The sequence below is a fragment of the Canis lupus genome, chromosome 19 (genome assembly GCF_048164855.1).
Source record: "Canis lupus baileyi chromosome 19, mCanLup2.hap1, whole genome shotgun sequence".
Classification (NCBI taxonomy): Eukaryota; Metazoa; Chordata; class Mammalia; order Carnivora; family Canidae; genus Canis; species Canis lupus.
Genome location: NC_132856.1, coordinates 31,797,065 through 31,806,392, shown reverse-complemented (window position 1 = coordinate 31,806,392; position 9,328 = coordinate 31,797,065). Strand labels below are relative to the sequence as shown.

Genomic DNA, 9,328 nt, shown 5'->3' with positions numbered 1-9,328 from the left:
TCACTGATAGAATATAACCCCCTCCACCAATTTAATATTTCAACCTTATCAATAAAATAATGTTATGTATACATGGATCTGTTTGATACTTCTCATTTTAACCAATGATGTATTTGTCTGGTATATAATCCCATGGTATAAATATTTAAAATTTTTAGTAGGTAAATACCCCATCATGGTTCTTCTTTAAAAATAAATCTTGTCCGGGGATCCCTGGGTGGCTCAGTGGTTTAGCGCCTGCCTTTGGCCCAGGGCATGATCCTGGGGTCCCGGGATCAAGTCCCATGTCAGGCTCCCTGCATGGAGCCTGCTTCTCCCTTTGCCTGTGTCTTTGCCTGCCTCTCTCTCTCTCTCTCACTCTCTCTCTCTCTCTCCCTCTCATTTTCTCTGTGTCTCTCATAAATAAAATCTTTACAATAAATAAATAAGTCATGTCCATCTTTCTTTCAAAAACTATTCTAAAGTATAGTCGTTTTCCTTTTAAAATCTAGAAGATGCTTACAAGGTCCCTTAAGAAATCCTGCTGGGATTTTGATTGTGATAGTAGATTTTAAGCAGATTGTGTCTTCCCAGTAGGGAACATGGTACTTCTCATCTACTTAGGTTTTCTTTTTAAGTTTATTTGGTAGAGTTTAACATTCAGTTACTGTGTAGTCCATTTTAGTTTACTTATGAATCCTACAGTGTTGTTGCCCTCATAAATGCATAAGAAATTTATTGATATTTTCCTGAATCTTGCTACCTCTCTGAACTCTATGGGTTTTTATGGGTTTTTAGTTGAATTTGGAAAAAGACAATTATATATTTTTAAATAGCACCAGTTTATCTCTTCTTTCCAATTTTTTTTTAAATATCGTATTTACTTATTCATGAGAGACACAGAGACACAGGCAGAGACATAGGTAGAGGGAGAAGCAGGCTCCTCACAGGAAGCTGGATGCAGGACTCGATCCCAGACCCCGTGATCATGCCCTGAGTAGAAGGCAGGCACTCAACTGCTGGGCTATCCAGGTGTCCCTCTAATATTTATATATCATTTAATCTTATTATCTTATTCCCTCAGCTGGATTCACATTGTATAATGACTAGCACAATTTTGAAATAGTTATAGCAAGGTCAAGCAAACTCACCTCATTTATGGCAATAAAAGTAATATTTCCAATGTTAACATAAAATCATGTACCTTGTTATAGAGGCCTCTGATATCTTGTAATATGCTGTGTAAATTCATTCTATTCCCAACTTACTGAATGAGTATTGCTTGTTTGTTATGTTGTTTAATAGAAAAGGAGACTATATTTATTAATTCACTACTTTTGTTTTCTATAGATTGATTTTGTTATTCTTATTTAATAATGAGAGCTCTTGGGGCACCTAGGTGGCTCAGTTGGTTAAGCATCTGACTCTGGATTTTGGCTCAGGTCACTATCTCCGGGTTTTGAAATGAGCCCTGCATCAGGCTCCACACTGAGCCTGAGCACATTGCCTACTTAAGATTCTCTCTCTCCCTCTCCCTCTCTCTCTGCCCCTCTGCACACATGCACTCTCTCTCCCTCTTTCTCTCCCTATCTAAAAAGAGAGAGAGAGAAGAGAGAAAGCTCTTGGGGCTACTAATTCTCTGCTAAATACAGCTTTGGCCATTTAAATGTATATACATCAAGTTGTCTTTTTTCTAAACCTTTGTTACTCTAGGTTTGATTTCTGATTTGAACCTGCACTTCTTTAAAAGAAATTCTTATTTTTTATTGTTGGCATTAAGGTTTTTCAAGTTGTTGAGCTATGCATTTAAACTTAATTATTAAGTTTTAGGTTTATTTCATTGTAGGCAGAGCATGTAGCCTGTAAACAGTTTATGTTTCATAATATGGTTTTCTTTGAGGTTTAATATATGATCAACTTTTTTCTAAATGCTTCATAACTCTTTAAAGTATGCTTATTTCTAGAGAACAAGTTTCTTTTTTTTTTTTTTTAAGATTTTATTTATTCATAGAGACAGAGAGAGAGGGGCAGAGACACAGGCAGAGGGAGAAGCAGACTCCATACAGGAAGCCTGACATGGGACTCGATCCAGGGTCTCCAGGATCACATCCCAGGCTGCAGGCGGCAGCTATGCCACCGGGGCTGCCCACAGAGAACAAATTTCAATAGATATTTATTAAACCTGCTTTATTAGATTATTAAGATACTCTATGTATTCTGTGTTAATCTGACCCATAAAAGATCAATAAAAGTATACTAAAATCTCATACAATTCCACTTCTATCAAGTTTTTCTTCTATTTGTAACAGCCTTTATTTCAAGTATTTTGAGACTGTTACCATGTCAATGAAAATTCAAGACTGTCTGATCTTCATTATGAAGTCTATTTGAAAGAAAATATAATCTAGATCACATTTAATATTTTCATAGTCTTTGACTCTATTTTGTCTAAATATTGCCAAGATTACTTTTGTGTTAATTTTGCTTTTGCCTGCCTGATATATCTTGTCCATCTTTTTGATTTCAGGTTTTTCTTTGTTTTAGTCATAATGAGCCCTCTTTGTTTTAGGTACATCTCTTCTCAGTAACCTAGGGTGAGATTTTGCTTTTTTGCTGTAAAAGAGAGCCTTTTTATTTTAATAGACTAGTTCAATGATTCTTTTATAATGACTCAGCTTCAGAAAATGCCTTCACATTCACATTTGTTCTTCACATCATGTAAGGTACATGGGAAATGTCATTCCTATTTTAGACATAAGAAATTTAAAACCAAACAGGTTAAATATATCTCCCATAGTTATTCAAGTAATATGTGGCCAGTGTAAACCTAACCAAAGGATACTAAAACTAAAGCCACGGCTTTTTACAAACATAATGTACTTTTGTGGAACGTCAATGTTCAGATGGACTAATTGGTCAAATTATCCGCCTTTTTTCCAAGTAGGTGAATTTACACTAATGTTGACATAAATGATATATTTGGCTATACCTCTGTGATGTTGCTTTACACTTTTTGTAGTTTATATTTCACTATTAATTTGCTTCATATACTTGGTGATTTAGGCCAGGTGGCACCTTCTTTTCTGTCTCCATTGATTTGGAAGTCATACCTACTCTCATTTCTAATAGTGGTAATAAGTATACCAAAAAGTATATCAATTGTTATTGAACGCATAACTTTAAAACTTGCAAATACTTGAAGTCGTTGAGTTCACCCTTACTAAAATAAAGATTTATCACCATTTTATTTCCAGACTCTGTAAATATAATTTTTGGGTTTTGTTACTACTTAGTATTAAATACTAAATACTAAATACTAAATATTTATTAAAGCATTATCTTTGATTACATATTGTATCTTTCAAAAGTGTAGTTTTACATTTGCATTCAGTCTTATAATTAAAGTTATAATTGTCTAAACCTCGCTTATGTTTAGTTACACTACTAATAATCAGACTCTTAACATTTATTTCTCTGTTACAGAATTCTTAAATTTGATTTCTCTCTCAGTTGCCTGGACTAGTGCTTCTTAAATCTTCGTGCATGTAAGAATCTCCTGCAAACACTGTTAATATAGATTGCTACATTCCATCTCCAGAGATTTTGCTTCAGGAGGTGTGGGATAGACCAGAGAATCTCTACTTTTAACTGGTTTCCAGATAATGCTATTACCAGACTCAGAACTTCCCTTTAAACTGCACTGACCTTGGCTACATCCTTAAGCCATTTCCCTAGTAAAGAGGTGTACGCTTTCTTTTCTTTTGTGTATTTGAAATTTTCTTTCTGTTACTTTTACAAGTAAAAGACAAGTTAAGTATATTTACCTTTCTTCAGTACACTCTCCCAAACTGTTCCAAGCATGTTTTCTTGCCTGTGCTTGAAGGATTTTTTTCTTTATTCTTGTAGTTTAAACAAAATTGCCAAGTTGTAATAGTATGGAACCCTTTTCATTACTGTTGCCTAAAGTATGAAAAACCCTTTCAATTTGCATGCTGAGGCTTTTTTGCTTTTGTTTTTGTTTTAGCTCAGCAGAGCTTTTATTAATTTTTGATTAGTACTTGTGTCCAATTGTTTCTATCTCAAGAACATCTATAATTCTTGGATTTGACCTAGTATTTAAGTCAATGATTTCTGTCTGCTATATTTTTAATCTTTATTTCATTAATTTAATTTTATTGTCCTTTTCTCCATTTTGACAGAACTTATCAATTTTTCTTTTATATTAGGTGATATGTATGTATTTTTAAATGCTGATTTCTTTTTAGTTTCCAATACAGATTTTAGATCTCTATGGCATTTTGGTTTCTTTATCATGTTTGTTCAACAAACCTACCTCTTTTTCCAAACCATCCTACTTTCTTTTAGCCTCGGCTTATTCTCTCATTTCTCTTTTTGTTTCCTGAGGTTTCTGAGGATACCAAATGAAATCCTTTCATGTTTCTGTGGTAAATTATCCTGGGAGGTCTGTTACTCTGAGTCTCTGAGATACTGTTCCTTCTTTCTTGTCCATTATGATTTTTTAAAAAAAATATGGAACACTTCAAGAATGTGCATGTCATCCTTGCACAAAGGCCATGCTAATCTTCTCTGTATCATTCTGATTTTAGTATATGTGCTGCTGAAGCAAACACTGTCCATCAGGCTTTTTTAAATTAATTTTAAGTTTATCATAAAAAAGCCAGCATCTGCCAAAAAAGAGATGACAACTGTCTTTATTTATGTGTCTCTGCAGTCTGCTACAACTGGACCATAAGTTGGTTTCCATAATTTCTAAGCCCAAATCCCAGTCTCTAGAAGTCATCGTGTGGAGTTCCTAGGTATGATATAGAATCTTCTAACACCACTGCCTGGATCTATGTCCAATTTGAACATAAAAAAATAGTAATTCACAGTACCCTCTTTACCTTCGGCATAGCTATAGTTCTTTAATTATAACAGATATTGACAAATATACTTCCAAAAATATTATTGTTCCCAATGATAGAAAGCAGAACAATGCTCTTCCGCAAGGATGTCTGCATCCTATTCCTAGACTCTGTGAATATGATGTTAGGTTACATGGCAAAGGAGAATTAAGCTCGTAGATGGTATTAAGGTTGCTAATCATTTGACTTTAAAATAGAGAGATTATCCCCTATTATTCAGGTGGATCCAATGTAATCACTAACATCCTTCAATATAAAGAGACAGAGAAGCAGAAAAGTTAGAGGCAGAGGGATGAAATAAAACAAAGGCTCAACTGGCCATTGCTGACTTTGAACATGGATGAGTGCTACAAGCCAAGAAGTGTAGACAACTTACAAAACCTGAAAAAGACAAGGAAACAAACTGCCCCCTAGAGACTTTGAGAAAGAAATTCTGACCGACCGACACCTTGATTTTATCCCAACGAAATCCATTTCAGATTTCAAATTTCTGATCTCCAGAACTTTAAAATAATAAATCTGTTTTGTTTTGACCACTATGTTTGTGGTGACTTATTACAGCAGCTATAGAAAACTAGTAAATGACAGGCCAACTACTATTTGTATTTTCCATATCAAAACAGAGATAGAAGTCTGCATTAATAGTGTGCTTCAAATAGCACTTACATTATATAGGAATTCTCTTGTAATTAGTCTCTGCATGTGTCTAAAATAGGGAAAAGGGGGCAATTAAAAGATTAAAGTTCTTTCCTCCTTCTAGCCATAGCACAAGGGTACCATCAGTTGAAATTGTTCATTCCAGTGTCACCAAACTTCAAATTAGTAGAATTCTTTATAGGAATTTAGAATAGTGTTGACTATAAGAACTAATTTTTCATGATAGTAACATTAAGCTCACGCATGTGCATGCGCGCACACACATGCACGCGCGCACACACACACACACACACACACACACACACACAAACTATCCAGGCATCAATTTCATGTATTCTTTAATCTCTTCTTGGTTCAGGTGCTGATCCTCCTATTTCACTACCTTGTGAGTGAATGCAAACTTAAAAAATTATACCTTTACATAAAGTGAACATGCTTTTCTAACTATAAGAATTCTTTTCCTTTTAAATAGGTAGAACCAAGGCATATCTATTTTACTTCTGCACAACACTGCTTTTCCTTGGGGAAAGAGTAAAAGATCACATTTTTAAATGTTTCTCTCTCTGGATAGGAGGCTAGTAGGAGCAAGATTTCCATATGTTTTGATTTGCCCAAGTAGGTGTTTCTCTACTCATGGGTCTCTGGAAATCACTATGTTTACTCAAGATTTAACTCAAGAGGCTAAAGTCATGGGTAAATATTAAGAGGGAATTGACAAAGGCATATTAAGTTTTAAGGAATAAACTACTTTCCTAAAAGAAACATATTATTACAGAGTTGACACAGAACAGCTTTCTGCCTTTCAAATATCGAAGGTCACATGAGCAGCCAACACCCTTCACTTGATCTTGTCCTGCAAAATTTCTGCACAGCAGATAAAGAGCCAAAGCAACACAATTTAATGAATAGCACAAAATCATTCATCCATATGTACTAGATCTTAGGCCATCAGGCTTCTTACTGCTCCTATTATTAGAATTATCTTATGCTTGCAAGCCAGACAAAACTATTCTAAATACCTAGGTCTTTATCTGGACCAACACTGATTGGGGAGAAGGTTCCTCTACTATTAGTTTGCAAGAGAGTCTAACATTTCCCACCACTGCAACCATCAAACAAGATAAAGTCTTTTTATCTCCAAGAGGATTAAATCAAAACACAGATAGCTTGATCTTGGAGATAAGCCATTAGTCTCTGTGAGATAAATATGAATATTTGATGGTATTATTTAATAAAGCTGCAGTGAATACTGAGGAAATTAAACAGGAGAATATGGTAAAGACCAGAAGGCAAATGGGAGAACCACAGAGTCAAAGGTAGGACTTAAAGACACTAAGATGCTGAATTTTCTCTGAGCATGATCCTTCCCTGGTAAAGCTAAGTGGTAGGCTACTCAGAATATAGATAGTCTCTACAATGTTAGCCAATGTAAACCCAATATGAAAGAAAATGAAAAGCATAACTCTTTAAAAACAAATATTTTCAGTTTCATAGATACCTATGTAACAAGTCGTAAGCACATGAGCTCTTAAGTTAAACGGTGAAGGTTTATATCCTGGCCTTGGCCCTCACAAGAATGCAATGTAACTTCTTTATGCCTCACTTCCTGCATCTGTAAATTGGGGATAATAGTGTTACCTCACTGGCTACCCTGGGAGCATCAGCTATGATAATATATGTATAGCACAGTCCTAACCCCCAATAAGAGCTGAATATAACTTCTGGTCCTGTGAAAGAGAGGCTGTAAAGCATTCTGGGTAAGAACAGGGACTCTTGAAAAACAAGACTGTCCAAGCTCTGCCATTTAATAGTTGTATGATCTTGGGTAACCTATTTAAATTCTCTGTGCCTCACTTTCCTCATCCATAAAATGAGGGTAATAATAATAATTACATCAGTGTTATCCTGGGGATTAAGTGAGTTAATGTTTGTAAAATATTTAGAAGAGTGTCTGGCACATAATGTGTTTGATAATACATTATTCGGCTCTCTGGGTTTTAAAACTGTGATCATGGAAAGCCAAGGGCTCTATAGTGATACTCTAGGGGTCCATGTGGTGGAGTGGAGATAAGGAAGGTATGCCCCAGCCTCATTCTTTATCCAAATAGAGTAGCTATTTTTTATATATTGAGCCCTTGGGCAAGGTTTTCTTTGAGTAAAGGATCCTGCTATTTTAAAAGAAAAGAAAAAAGGGAATAAAGGAAGGAATGGAGGGAAGGAGACAGGGTGGCAGGGAGAGAAAGGGAGATGAGGAGAGAAAGATGGAAACAAACCAGGGTTCTATACCAAGGTGCCCTCATATAAAATACCTTTATCAGTCTTACAAATTATAAAATATTGCATATTTCATGCACATTACCTAGAGAATTTAACGAGATCATTTTTATAGTTCCAGATAGAAAATTCTGTTTCCTGAGAAGTGAATTTTAGTAAATTCAAATTTTAAACACAAAACTTCCCAAACTTCTTTAGGGTAAACAAAAATTTCAATAATTCTAATTTAACATGCAAATCATGAATATTCACTACAGTCAAATGAATAATAAATCACCCCTGACTTCAAGTGCTTGCCATGGAAAATTGCCTATTTCCTTAAACATGCAGAAATCTGTTTTTAAATTTTTTTTTATTATTTTTTGCTCTCGTGATGGTTGTGCTTTCTTCAAAGCAGCTTGGAAAATATGTCATCTTGAGTATTAAGGAACTAAAGAAGAAATGATTAAACCAAAATATGGTGTCATTAACAAAACGAAAGAGAGAGTTCATGGATCAGAAGGCTAGGTTCTGGGATCTATTTTTTAAACGTCACCAGATAAAATTTATGATATAAAAGGGAGTGTTCCTTAGTCATTCTGGGTATTGTTATCTATATGAATAATAAATCAAAAGGCTCTTTATCCACTTATGGCTGAAATTATGACCTTAGGTTACTGATGAGATTTACTCCACTAATACTAATGAAACAAAAACCCAGTGAAAATATCACTGGCTTGGCCCCATGTTCTAGAAAATTAGTGAGGCTTGGTAGAATAAACATTTTGAAGGGAAAGTATAAAACTGCAAATATTTATGGCACCATTATATCATTGAGCTCATTAAGATTTCTTTTTAAATAACTACTCTTCAGTTATTATTATACAGAAAATCCAAGTACATTCAAACTTAAGAAAATTGTCTATTTCATAATTTGATAGGACATCATAGTATTTGGCCCCAAATTGAATTATTAATATTTTACCTTTAAAGACTCATGCAATGTGATTCCACTTATATAATATTTAAAATATGCACATTGTACATTGATGATACAATTAAGAAGAAATGCAAGAAAATGATTATTGCAAAGGACAGGATAGTGACTACCTCTAATGGGGTCAGAAAGGATTAAGATCAGAGGAGATTTGCAGGGGACTTTTGGGACATTGGGAATACTGTGTCTTGACCTGGATAGACTTTGACATGGGTTTACATTTATAATTATTCATTAAACTACACAGACATAGCTTATGTACTTATATTTACTATATTTCATGATTCTACTTAAAATTCTCTATTCTCAGGTGATTCTCCAGCCTATTACAGAAGTCATACTTTATACTGAAGAAAAAAGTATTCATTGTTCATCTGAAATTCAAATTTAACTGGGTATCCCATCCTTCATCCTTACCCCAGTCAAATAGCATGGTTAGATTACAAACACTTAAAAAGAAGAAGGCAAAATAAACCACAGATACAATGCATTCTTAGAAGTCTTGGTTATTCCTATT

General features: G+C 34.5%; 1 protein-coding gene and 1 non-coding gene across 14 annotated transcripts in view; both read right to left on the bottom strand.

The window, feature by feature from the left end:
- FHIT (fragile histidine triad diadenosine triphosphatase) overlaps positions 1-9,328 on the bottom strand; it is a 1,386,045-nt gene that overhangs the window by 902,679 nt on the left and 474,038 nt on the right. The gene's annotated exons all lie outside the window — the stretch shown is intronic.
- Positions 4,504-4,610, bottom strand: LOC140611506 (U6 spliceosomal RNA). The gene has a single exon (XR_012012656.1). It is a non-coding gene; the product is annotated as a U6 spliceosomal RNA (small nuclear RNA).